The sequence below is a fragment of the Siphateles boraxobius genome, unplaced genomic scaffold, assembly GCF_051911475.1.
Source record: "Siphateles boraxobius isolate OS27281-9 unplaced genomic scaffold, OSU_SipBor_1 46, whole genome shotgun sequence".
Lineage (NCBI taxonomy): Eukaryota > Metazoa > Chordata > Actinopteri > Cypriniformes > Leuciscidae > Siphateles > Siphateles boraxobius.
The window spans coordinates 1,255,121-1,269,009 of record NW_027509097.1 but is presented as its reverse complement, the minus strand read 5'-3'; the positions used below and the strand labels follow the sequence as shown (position 1 = coordinate 1,269,009).

General features: G+C 44.6%; 1 long non-coding RNA gene across 1 annotated transcript in view; it reads left to right on the top strand.

Annotated features, from left to right (window-relative positions):
* The first annotated feature begins 5,987 nt into the window (after positions 1–5,987).
* The window catches only part of LOC143709691 (uncharacterized), a 759,555-nt gene continuing 751,653 nt past the window's right edge, over positions 5,988–13,889 (top strand). The window contains exon 1 of the long non-coding RNA XR_013194385.1: positions 5,988–6,082. This is a non-coding gene — a long non-coding RNA (uncharacterized LOC143709691). The remainder of the gene's footprint in view (positions 6,083–13,889) is intronic.

The following is a 13,889-nucleotide window of genomic DNA, read 5'->3' as shown; positions in this document are numbered from 1 at the left end:
CAGCAGCATGCAGACATAGGCAAGACGGCTTGCGCGCCTATTGGCTGCCCTGCGGCAACAGCAGCAGCCTATCGAGAAAGCCATTTCGCACCCATCTGTCACATCCCGCCAGAAAGGGCGTGGTCTCGCCCTATAAACATAGCTCGATTAGGCTGGTACAACTGGTTTTCATCTCTTCAGCGAAGCATCACCACATCGCTGGATCCGGAGTGAGAAGCCACGCCGTCTGAGAAAAAGCACACAGCGGGACGAGCCTTTGAGTCTGAAGTCGCTGGCATCGCCGCCTTTAGCCGCCGTACCTGCTACGCTTTCCGCTTAACATCCTTTTCTGCAAGTGTGTGTGTGTGTTCGCCGCTGCGACACACATTTTTTCACTGTCTCTCTCCCTCTTCTAAAAGAGATGCGTCTTTTTCAAGATGCATAGATCCTGCGACTCGTGCCGAGCCACACTCAGTGAAGAGGATCGCCATGTCATCTGCGTTTCCTGCCTGGGTGAGGATCATGCGGCTCTCGCTCTCGTCGACGGCGGATGCCCTCACTGTGAGCTACTGCCGATGGTGACTCTGAGTACTCGCCTGGCATCATTCTCAGAGCCTGCACTTCAGCCCGCTGTAGCGCCGCGCCGTAAAAGCGCCATGCCCAGCGCGGCCCCGAGCCTTCTCCTGCCCGCCAAAGCTCGCCGGTTCGCCCGCCAGCTTCGCCGGCATCGCTCGAGTCGCTTCCTCTGCCGCCGCTTCCACCATTGAGGTCGACGAAACAGCCCCGAGCCTTCTCCAGCCCGTGATAGCTCGCCGGTTCGCCCACCAGCTTCACCAGCTTCACTCGAGTCGCTCGCTGACGGACAACGGCCGCCGCGCGCCGCCGTTTCCGCCGTTAATGACGACGACGAGATAGCTGAATCTGTAGAGAAGGCCAGCTGCTCTATTCTGGCGTCGGACAGTGAGGACTGGGCAAGCTCTGTGGACCTCCCCCCTCTGCCCGCGAGTCGTCAGGGAAACGGGCCAGCATCAAAACCGCTGCGCGGCTAGCTTTCTTTACGTTACAAGAAAGCTACCCCGCCCCCCGTGGACATGCGTCACCGGCGAAATGAGGAAAGAGTTTGTTTTGGTCCCGCCGAGGCCGGACCAATCTCCATTTCTCAAACATTTCTCAGCTCCTCTTAGTTTGAGCGGCTGAAAATGTCAATATTGCAGTAATGAGCCTGTTGTATAACACGCACGCCTGCAAACAAACGCCAACACACACAAACTGTGATGACGCTCTCTTATCTGCTCGAGCTATTTTAAGTTTTTGTCGTTTCCCCCTGTGGCTCAGTGGCGAAACCCAAAGCCTTCGCACGGGGAAACCCGTGTTCGATTCCAGGTCTCGCAGCAGATAAAATTTAGTCTCGGCACGGCAAGACTTGCACCGAAACTTTTCGCTCATTCAGTTCCAAGAAAATGCAACTGTTCCAGTGTATTTTGGAGTAAACAAGACGGTACCATGGCCCGCTTGCCTGCACAAAGATGCCGTTTCCACGGCAACCCAGAAAAATCATATAAGCAGTGTATTTTCTGGTATTCCGGCCACAGCCGATGGTGTTATGAGTGTAATAAAAATGCCCACAGCCCAGTGTTCATTTCTACACACAAACACAGCCCGCCACAGTGCAGGGCTCGCACAAATGAGATCGACTCATGTCATTGTGCATTAAATGTAGTGAATGTGCCCACAACCCAGTGCCCACAAAACACTACACACTGCATGTGCCACGTTTTCTGTAAAACGAAACCAACACACATACAGTCAGCTAAGACCCACGGTGTTTAAGTCTCGCCGCGGCCAGAATCCACCGGAACTTCACGCTCGTTCAGTTCCAAACAATGTGACTGTTCCAGTGCATTTCGCAGTAAACAAGCCGGCACCACAGCCCGCTTGCCTGCACACAAATGCCATTTTTACGGCGACCCAGATCAATCCCGAAAGAGTGTATTTTCTGATATTCCGGCCACGGCCAATGGTGTTATGAGTGTTGTAAGAATGCCCACGTCTCAGTGCCCATTCCCACACACAGACGCAGCCCGCCACAGTTCAGGGCTAGCACAAATAAAATCGACTCATGTCGATTGTGCAAAAATGCAGTGAATGTGCCCACGATACAGTGCCCACAAACACTACACGATGCGTGTCCCTCGTTTTCTGTAAAAACGAAACCGACACAGATTCGGTCAGCACAAGCCGACGGTGTTCTCAGTGCAGTGAATGTGCCCGCCGTGCCGCGCCCACATTCCTTTACAGACACGCTCAACCCCACGGGGTTTGTCCCGCTAGCTCTCTCTCCACAACCTGTCATAGAGAATTCGAGCGCGACCAGGCTGCCCGCCGTGATCGGCGCGCCTCCCGCCTCGCACACTATAAACACAGTGTTTATGTCTCAGCACACCGAAGCTCTGCAGCCGCTGCTATGCCAAGGCCAGAGCCCGGATTTCATTCTACCCTTAGCTATTCGAGCACATGCGTGGGCAAAGCTTCCCAGGGTATCAGAATGGGTGTTGAACACAATAGAAGGAGGCAATTCGCTACAGTTCGCTCGACGTCCCTGCCGTTACACGGCGCGAGTCGAAACCACGGTAAACAACGATGTATCTCATCTACTTCGAGCCGAAATAGCGAAACTGCTGAGCAAAGGGGCCATAAAACCTTTACCTCAGGCTCAGAGCGAAGGGGGGCTATACAGCAGATATTTTCTGGTACCGAAAAAAGACGGGGGTCTCAGACCCATTCTAGATCTGCGACAGCTGAACAGAGTGCTTATGAAGCGCCAGTTCAGAATGCTGACAACCAGGAAAATCCTCACGCAAGTGCGCCAGGGAGACTGGTTTATGTCAATAGATCTGAAAAACGCCTATTTCCAAATACAAATAGCGTCACGTCACAGGCGATTCTTGAGATTCGCCTTCGAGGGCCAGGCATATCAATACACAGTCCTACCGTTAGGCCTATCCCTAGCACTCCGTACATTTACGAAGTGCATGGACGCGGCCCTCGCACCCCTGAGACTTCAGGGCATGCGAGTTTTGAACTACTTGGACGATTGGCTGATTCTAGCTCGATCACATTCAGAGCTCATAGAACACAGAACCACATTACTCGAGCATCTCGAGAATCTGGGTCTCACAGTCAATTGGGCGAAGAGTTCGCTGTTTCCCAGCCAGAAATTCTCTTTTCTGGGAACAGTGCGGGACTTGCTGTCTATGACAGCACGCCTGTCGCTAGAGTGAGAACTGGACATTCAGCGCGCCGCGAAATCCTTTCGCCGCGGCTCTATAGTCCCGCTCAAAAGGTTTCAGAAAATGCTGGGCCTCATGGCCTCGGCATCTTCAGTACTCCAGCTTGGCCTGCTTTGCATACGCCCACTGCAGTTATGGCTGAAAGTGCGAGTTCCACCCCGGGCATGGACTGGTCTGTTTCGCCTCAGGGTCGACATGAAATGCGTTTCAGCTCTGGAACCTTGGAAAATAGCCGACTGGTATCAGTCAGGCGTGAGTCTGGGGACTCCCTCGAGTGTGACGGTGGTGTCCACGGATGCCTCCACCTCGGGATGGGGAGCGCTGCTCGAGGGCAGACCGTTTTTCGGCCAGTGGTCAGAACGGGAAAAGCTCCTATGCATAAACTGTCTAGAAATGCTGGCAGTCGACAACACGCTATGGCGCTTTTGTCCCCAGATAAAAGGCCGCCACGTCTTAGTCCGGTCGGACAACATGTCAGTTGTGGCATACATAAATCACCTGGGTGGCGTCAGGTCCCGAAACCTTTACCGGCTGACGTAACGCCTCCTGGTCTGGGCTCAGCACAAACTGCTTTCACTGAAAGCAGCGCATGTGCCTGGTCGCCTTAATCTGGGACCAGACCGTCTGTCCAGAAACAATGTCCCAACAGGGGAATGATCGCTGCACCTGCAGACGATCCAACTGCTGTGGGAGACATTCGGCAGAGTGCAGGTGGACCTGTTCGCGTCCCAAGAAAGCGCTCACTGTCCGAACTTTTTCTCCAAGAGCAGGGATGCGCTTGCCCACGTATGGCCCCGCTGCCCCCTCTATGCTTTTCCCCCCGTCTCGCTCCAGCCTAAAGTGCTGGAACGAATCAGGGAAAACGGGTGCCCAGTGCTACTCGTGGCTCCGCTCTGGACAAACCAGAATTGTTTCACAGTCCTAATGCGGCGGACCAGCACTGCCCCGTGGCCGATACCGGTGAGGAGAGACCTCCTCTCTCAGGCAAAGGGATCGATTTGGCATCCTCGCCCGGAATTATGGTCCCTACATGCATGGGCCATCAACGGGTACCCGCTAACCTCCCAGAGGGAGTGTTAAATACAATCACGCAGGCTAGAGCCCCGTCTACTAGACGGCTCTATTCCTCAAAGTGGTCAGTGTTCTCTGCCTGGTGTCAAGCTCAGGGCTTTTCACCCGCAGACTGCGGGGTTACAGAAGTGCTCTCGTTCCTTCAGGAGCTGCTGGATAAGGGCAGAACCCCGTCCACGCTCAAAGTATACGTGGCGGCCATAGCGGCGTTTGCAAAACCGACCTCTGGGCAGTCACAGGGGAAAAACGACCTGGTCGTGCGATTCCTCAGGGGAGCTCGGAAGCTGAATCCTCCCAGACCCCCCTCAGTCCCTGTCTGGGACCTTTCTACGGTTGTGGAAGCCATGAAAGGTGCCCCATTCGAGCCAATCCATTTGTCAGACATGAAACATCTGTCTCTCAAAACGGTATTCCTTATGGCTCTCGCTTCAGTGAAGCGCATAGGGGACTTGCAAGCGCTTTTGGTAAGCGCGTCATGCATGGAGTTTGGGCCTAATGGCTCAAAAGTCATACTCAAACGTCATACTCAAACCAAGGCACGGGTACGTGCCCACATCCCTCAACACACCGTTCAGGGCCCAGGTTATTTCCCTGTGCGCCCTCCTGGTTCGTGATGAGGAGAAGGATGCAAGTCTCCTCTGCCCTGTCAGGGCACTGAGAGCTTATGTGTCCCGCTCGTCGGTCTTCAGACAGACTGAGCAGCTCTTCGTTTTGTTTGGCGGACGCTCCAAGGGACTGGCCGCATCAAAACAGAGCCTATCCAGATGGATGGTCGACGCCATAGCACTGGCTTACACTTCTAAGGGCCTGCAGTGTCCTTTGGGTGTCAGAGCGCACTCCACAAGAGGTGTGGCCTCATCGTGGGCGTGGTATAGTGGGGTTACCGATATCTGTATGGCCGCGGGCTGGGCCTCGCGTCTACATTTATAAGGTTTTACAACCTAGAGGTTCCCGCCTTACAAGCCAAGCTTCTATCGGTATAGAATTCAGTGCTATCTGCCCCGCTGTGCCGGCCCAAATGCTGAGTTTCGCTTGTGCATCGCTCACTGAGCGATAAAACAGCTCCATGGGTGTTGAATAACCCGTACTATTACCCAGTTCACGCACTAGTTATGTTAACAGTTCACGCACTAGTTATGTTAACAGTGTCTCTCAGAAGGTCTAGGTCAGGCCAATGTAAGCAGCTCTGAACAGTGCGTGAAACACTGTTAACATAACTAGCTCCTGTAGGATGCTATTTCTTGGGGAATGATGCTTGCAGCCTCTCGTCTCCGACTCTCTGTGAGTCTATGGTGATTATGCACTATATGAGCCCCGGGCTACTGCCCTTGGGACTTTGGTGTCGGATCCCAGTACGCACAGCGTTTTGCATTGTGTTCCCCATAGCGTAAGATATTACGCAGTACGAGAGATACTCTCGTAAGAGAACGTACTCGGTTACTAACGTAACCTCGGTTCTCTCTAGAGAGGGAACGAGTAGTGCGTATCTTGCCGTGCATACACAGCTCTGGTTTGCTTCGGCGATGAAAACCAGTTGTACCAGCCTAATCGAGCTATGTTTATATACAGGGCAGCCAATAGGCGCGCAAGCCGTCTTGCCTATGTCTGCATGCTGCTGCACAGCGTTTTACATTAATTCAAAATTAAGGATAATTTTTGGCTTCAATATCTCGTGGAAAAGAGGTTTTCCCCATAGCGTAAGATATTACGCAGTACTCGTTCCCTCTCTAGAGAGAACCGAGGTTACGTTAGTAACCGAGTACGTTTTATTTAGCTTTGATTAATTGTATTTTAATTCTAGTTTTAGTAATTGTTGTACTTCAGCTTAAACCTATTATTCTCAATCAATATCAAGGGCAAATGTCTAATTGTCATTTGATTTTATGTAAAAGTTTTTCATCTAATATTTATTATTTTCTTTCATCCCTATTTCAATTAAAGAAAACAATTTTTAATAGTTACACCACTGGTTCGAATTTACTTCAATACCAATTCGCTATTGGCTATTTGATTTTAAATCGACGGCCTTAGATCAGATAATCACTCATATAAAAATCCTGAGATTCCAGCTGTTATGACATTCGTGGGTCTGCTCATCGTAAAAGTAAATCCAATGATAAAGTGTAAAGATATTAATTGGCCAGGCTTTAATCTAAGTTGAGCTTGAACATGAAGTTTAGACCTTATTGGGTCGAGAGGAAGAGGTAATCTGGCAAGCGAGAAGAAAAGCGTTTTCACACTTTTCTGTGTGGCTTCTCCAAGCTGCTTTAGATCAATAGCATGTACTAGCTGGAGGTTAACGTCAGGTCTCCTCTCTTTAAAAGCCATAAAACTGAAACTAAACAAGCCTCGGAAAGCTCTAACCGCTGTTTCGCCCTCCTCCTACCCGACGCTTCCAGGTGTTCTCGGATTCGAGCAGTAATTGCGATCACATCAGTCCAGTCATAAAAAGCAGGCCTATGTAATGAAGCTGGTCTTAATAAGGTGCTTATGTTTTATTCTGGCCTATTAGAGTCCATCTCTGAGAGCTGAATGACTTTTACAGTTCTCTCCTCTACCTGCTGTTTGGCTGAGGTTGGGGAGACGGCATGCAGGCCAACCGTTTCTGACAAGGTTAACACCCACAGACGTTTCCTGTAGGTCTGGGGATAGCAGCTGGTTTTTACCTGACGCCCACTTCTGGTCTAGCTTTCATGATCCTCGCTGGACAATGAATTTGGCCAACCAGAACCAGACATCCCACCATTACTCACCACAAGCCTCACTGAAACACTGGCCATTAATGAGGGGACAACGACTGTAAAACTGCAATCGTTTCAGATAAACACTTTTGGGACTACTTGTGATGGTTCATTACTTGAACCTAAACAGATGTGAATACCCAACGCTATCTCACGATCAATTTGTACGAATTTGTACAAGTGAGTAAAAGGTGGCCAATTCGTACAAATTCGTACAACCTCACTCGTACGAATTCGTAAGATTTTTCTAAACCCCAGTGATGGGTAGGTTTAGGGGCGGAGTCAGGGGTTGGTCATCCGTACGAATTCATTCGATGGGGCAACTCGTAAAACATGTTAGTGAAATAGCATAGTGAAACAGTCAACACTCAAAATGCTTGCAATTATTAAATCTCAATAATACAACATCACTTTTAAAAATAACTTCCCCCAACACAGACACAATACATTTATCCTATAGAAATTAGCTATTATAGTCTATTCTAAAATCATCATTTAAATAGGAGAAAAGTTGATATCACTTATTCAGCACCTCAAGACTGATATTCTGAATGATTTATAAGTATGCTAACACTTTTTCCTCCAGAGGGGTGTGTGTGAGCGTTGTGGTGTTGGGGTGTTCCTCTGACACTCAGGGGTCCAGACCCCAAACTCTGGTTCATGTCTTAACAGCAGGCAGAGCAGCAGGGTCAAGCCACCAATGGGAAGCAGTCCCGGGCCGCACCTCAATGGACCAGAAGCCCGTACAAATCTCTAAACGTACGTCAGATGTCAGTTCTGTGGCCTTGGACTTACACGGCCGCTCTGACATACAGATTTACCCAGAGCTGCTTACATTGGCCTGACCTAGACCTTCTGAGAGCCCAAAACCAGATCAAAATGTGTATTAATGCTGTATTTTTTTAGCCGTACCTACTGTACGCTAATGCTTGCACGTCATATGGAAAGATGGATTCAGTGACAGTCTCAAACATAGAAAAATAGTGCAATTACCTAGGGTTAGTCTGTCTGAGATGAGATGTGTTTTAAAAGATGCAAGCTCTCCTCTGCACGCTGTTACAGAAGCATCTCAATGACACCATCAGTAAATCCACAAAAGCTTGTTTGTGCTGTCCACATGTCAAATTCAAAATACTCTAGTTCATCTTCTCTCGTTCAGAAATACACTTTCGCTTTAACTCGCCACATCAGTCTTGCCTTTTCCTTATATAATAAAATAAAATGTTTTCAAATATTTTAACCCCATAGACCTTATTCAGAGCAGCGCCAGGACATGTATGAAAGCGACACTGCAGAGGGATATAATAACAACCATGTTTTCAATGACATCTGCTGTAAAAAAAAAATACTGAAATTTATTCGACATATTTTGCAGTGTTTCGTCAGCAGAGCAATCCAAAAACATATTAAATAACAGTACAATCCACTGAAGAGATGCATGTCTATCCCTCACACCCTCGCTTTAATCCCTGTTAAAAGTTAAAGGGTAAATTCGGCGTTTTACAAGTAAAGCCCTGTTTTAAGATCGTTTGAAACGTTCGCCAGTGCGTCGGCGCACTGAAGTATTTTTTTTTTATTATTTAGTTCAAATTTACTATCAGATTTAATGTTATACCTTGTATCATTAAAAACATATAAGACTCAAGATTCAGTATTTGACCACTATTGTATTCTGAGAAACTTATAGTGACAGTTATGTCTTAATTTGTGTCAGGAGTTATGAAATGAAAACATGAGTCTATACCTTTAATTTGAATTATGAGCGTCAGCTGGTCCATTCATAAAAAACACTCCGTGCTGTCGTCATGACAGCGATTCACAAAACAACGTCCCTCAGGGCTTTGGTTCAAAAATGTGCAGACTTGGAGAAATATTGATATATTCTCATAGATTCACATCATATTTCTATAGACATGAATAATATTTATTGAATGTATACCCAAATGCGTCGAAGTAATCATTATGATCGCTTCTTACTGAGATGTGCTGTGTTATCAATTCATACCAACAGCGTGAGGGCGCTATATGCACAATAATAGTCCATATATGGATCATGAAGAAGACCCATAGTCATGTGACATTCCAGCACGTCACCGATACAGAAAGTAGCTGACAGAGATCGCTGTAACATGCAGATAAAGATGTTTTGAAGACAATAAACATAATTGCAATGATATTTGAGCTAAATGTGTTCTTCAAGCCATGCCAGGTATTTCATAATAATAGATTATATTTATAATGTTATGCTAATCGATATAGATTTCATCATCGTGCAGAACACTATAAATAATAAATTTTCTGTCGGATTTTTTTTAAATCTGAAGCCAAATTAGATCACAGAAGATTATTCAAAACACTCGACTTGCGTTATAAAGTAAGTTTGGAGCACAAACATGGTTTTAATCTCATAAATGGTCGTGTATTGATGGTGTGCTAAGCTAACATGCTAGCTAGCCCAGGTGCACCTGCCACCAGCAGTTATTGTTTTATGATTTTTTTCTAAATGGGAATGCTTATTGAAATGTTTCAGTGCATTTGATACCAGTTTCAAATATTTAGTGAGAACTTTGATAAAAGAAATTAGGGTTTGAAACCCTATGAATAGCCTGTGAATAGCCAGTCGTTAGTGGCTGTTAGTAGTTGTTATATATATATATATATATATATTCACTTAAGATAATTGTTAAAGACAATTAAATGAAATGGCATTGCATGAATTGACATGGCTCAGTGCACATGAACTCTTGAGCTGGACACCGGCTGTTATGAGGTGTTGATTTTGAGCATAGATCATCCGTTTGGCCCAGATGGTAATTGACTCAACACCAGAACCACTGAGCTGACCCCTGTGTCTCACTCTATTTCTCTTCCTGGAACGTCAGAACCTTTTTCTTTGCAGTTTTTGGAGGCTTTGAAATCCTGAAAAGTGGAGGTGGATCCCAGCAGGAACAAGGCCCATCTCTCTGCCCCAAAGGAGACGTACTGCCACAGGGTCCAGAGATGAGCCTTTGCCTGTCCGCTCTCTGTTCCTGGTAGGTGTTCGCTCATGATAAATATTTCATTTCCTTGCAAAACAAATAGCTACACATCATTCCTTCCCCGAGCTTTATTGTCGACGGCGGCGCTGCTGGAAGTTTGTGATGGTTGCCGTGGAACGCATGAGAGAAAAATGGCTTGTTGAGAACAATCATAACTCAGCACGTCACAGGAAAAACCTGACCACAGCGGTCAGAGTCCCTCATTGGGAAGAACGTCTGCATGTTGTGACAGCGAGTTTGTTCTGTTTTGATGCCTGATGGATAACTCGAATCTACAGTGCAGTTGAGAACCGAGCATTTTTATATTGAGTGCAGAATTACCATGATACCACAACTCCCAGCTCTATTTCAGCTAAATAGAGCGCAGTGGAGGAATGTGATTTGTTGAGTGTTTCCTAAATCACTTTCCTTTGCCTTTTTTGGTTTCTTGTGCGCTGTCTACATTAATAACTTTCAGAGATATTCATACCTGATCTGGACCATTATATGACTTTCATTTAACTTGCAGTTATTTTCCATTTTTTCAATCACAGATTTGACAGCATATTTGAAAGATGTTTTTCAGTGATCTATCAGAAAGGGGTGAGGAGCATGGCCAAAATCTTAGTTTTACATCCTAATTTCATAGATTTACATCATGGTAAGCAGGGCTTGACATTAACCCCTGCTAAATGCGTGTGGATTTAAGTAGTGGCGTGTAACGCAGTCACTAGCAACTTTGGCGGGTTGAATTTTATATGTAATATATTTATACATTTTACAATTATAGTTTTTTTAAAAAGGGATCTGAAATAATAGACAAAGTGCAACGTAGGGTTGTAAAAAATATAGATTTTGTAAATGTAAATGTTTCTGAAAGGCTTCCAATACTTATTTCCCGCAGAATAGATACATGATACTAGCAGTACTTTCTCTCTCTCTCATCTCTCGGACAGCGAGTTACACACAATCCTGTCTTCCTTCACTCACTCGTTTCATTTGCTCCTATGAATGTTGTTGGTGTTGCAGGGCTTGAATTTCGGCGTGGGATTGCACGTATTGTTCATAATTCTACTCATTCCTGCAGATATTGTGCTCACACCTAGTGCACGCACATTAAACCTGTTAAAGACCTCAGTACTAAATAGAGTTGTTTTTTTTTGTTTTTGTTTTTGCTGCTTATTGCACTTAAACAGTCAAACACACAAAATAATGTCAAAATGCTGTTCTTCGCGAGTATTCACGTAAACACAGTCAGTTATGTTTTAAGTGAACGTAAACAGTTGAGAAAGAAAATGCATGTGTAATATTAAAGTGACAGCAGCATAATATACCTACTGCTAAATTATGAGATCATATTAAAAATATCTATATGGCAGTAATTAACCATGGTATCAATGACAGAAATGTGGCCAGTGGAAATACTGAGTGGCTGGTAACTTTGGAAAACCACTAGCCACAGCATGGTGAGCAAAAAAAAAGTTAATAAGCCCTTATGGTAACTATTATATAAACGTATGGCCATAGCGCTCATATGAAGCTAACTGAGGGTGGCAATGGCATGTCACCCACGTCGGCTGGCAAAGATTTGTTCCTGGCTGTATTTTATCAAGACCTCCTCATTACTCAGTTCTTTTGCATGTTTTAGTGTGTGTGAGGTGTGTGTCCCTTTAAACCTGTCAGTTAATGAGCGGTTCTCTCTCACACACTCCTGTGCCTGTGTTTAATCACAAAGATGAGAGACCATCTGAACATCAGCATTACTTATTACAAGACTTCTTTTCATCCAGACCGTCCATCTGATATTCTCTAGCAAGTCAAGGAGTTAAAAACCTGCCAATTACGTTCCTCCTCCTTCAAATTCTCTCTATTTCCTTGATAATTATGTCCACAACTACAGGCCGCTGCCATCGTGCTTTTGAAGTCCTAACATTTTAAACTCAGAGTACAGTGATAAAGAGAAATTATATGAACACTTCTGAGTAGAGACAGAACATGTGAGAAAGAGTGAGACAGCCAGCCAAATGAAAAGCTTTATTGCTCAGAGGTTGCTCTTTCAAGGCTCAGGAAACCTTCTGAAGCTTGTAGCTTGATAAAAATAATAAAAAGTTCATATTGAAATATATGGATTTTGATTGTGGCATCATGGCAAATCTGAGGACAGTGTGAGATATCTGAAACTCTAGAAGAGACTACTGGAGATTAATGTGAGATTACCTGGATTACCTTTTTTAGGAGAGCTTTTTCTTCATCAGGAGCAGCTACATTCTACATTTTTATTTCTGTAGGTGACACAATAGAGATGTTAACGAGATATAATTTTGTGATTTGTATGTTCTTATGGATTGTTTGAAAAGTCAAAGTAAATTAATGGACTTTTCCGTTATGTTTTAATGCAGATGTCTCAGATGTTCCTCGTGAAGTCCTCAGGAGAAATAAAAATAGAAACAAGTGAGACAATTGTTGACTAAGGAAGAACTATAAAGACATTATGAATTTAATGTGAATAGCAGATAGCATATTGAGATCTTCTGTTTGCAGAATAATATTGTTGCAAACCTGTCCACAATTTAAAATATCTCTTCTCAAACACTAAAGGGGAGAATGAAATGAAAGGAAATTATTACTATTATTTACTTATTTATTTACGTCATAGAATAAGTACATTTCTGTTTTTTTATCTTCATTTTTTTTTTATTTAATCTAAAAGTTTGAGGCAATTGCTATAAAGAAAGTAGTTTCATTTCTTAGTGAACTTTCATCATTCTGAATAAATGGAGAGCTCATGAACTCAGCCATTTTTATTTTGAGCAAGTCATTTCCAGCCTATATGCTCAAGATCAATAGGTTAAATAACTTGTCTAAATCACCATTATTATATTTTCAAAAGGATAAGTTTTATATCCTCTAATCTGTTTTTGCTCCTTCTGTAGTTATAGGCCAAAAAACATTCCCTTAATCTGGTCCCTGCCATGTGCCCTTACTTCCAAAATATGCATGTCATGATCAAATCACTTCCCAGCAAAGCCATCATTAAAATGAATTTATGCACTTTGGAATTGGACGTTATCCCTGATGCACTGGATGTAGGTAGCCCAGATTTCTGGCTCAGTCCTGGATGTTTTAGATTCTGTGGATAGACCACGCTTCTCTTCCACCACATTTCAATCGCTCTGCTCCCAATTCTGAAGCCCACATTCACTGGGGCCTGGGGATATCCAGTTCCAAATTAAGAGGCACGACTGGACTGGCGTTCCTCGCTTGTTAAGAGTCTGAAGCCAGACTTCAAACTCAGACACAGGGACCAGCTCCATAGTTCAAACATGTATTCTCTTTCCATACAACCGCTGTGTTCCCACCAGTGTTGGGGAGTAACAATCTAAAAGTAGGGATGCTACTAACTTTATTACATTTTTCGGTAGCTCAGCTGTTTTTCCGCAAGGTTTTTTTTTCTTTCTTTTCTTCAATGAATAGTGAAAAGTTGTTTGGGTTGTATGTTTTGTGTGTTATATTACAGTTTAGACCTGAGAAAACTGAAGTAATAATCAAACATGCTCTATACATTATGCCCTCTCTTTTGTATAGCATTGAAAAATATGTTTCATTTCCGTGACACTTTTTGTTCAGGATCAGAAAAATGATCTATTGTACAGAGTCCCTGTACAGAGATTAATTTATGTTTTCTTTTTGTGTGTCATCTAATTTAACATAGTGAACGTTATAATTATGTATTTTCCAGTTGTATTAGTATTTTTTAAGTATTTTTTTTGTGTTAGGTTTAATGCAATTAC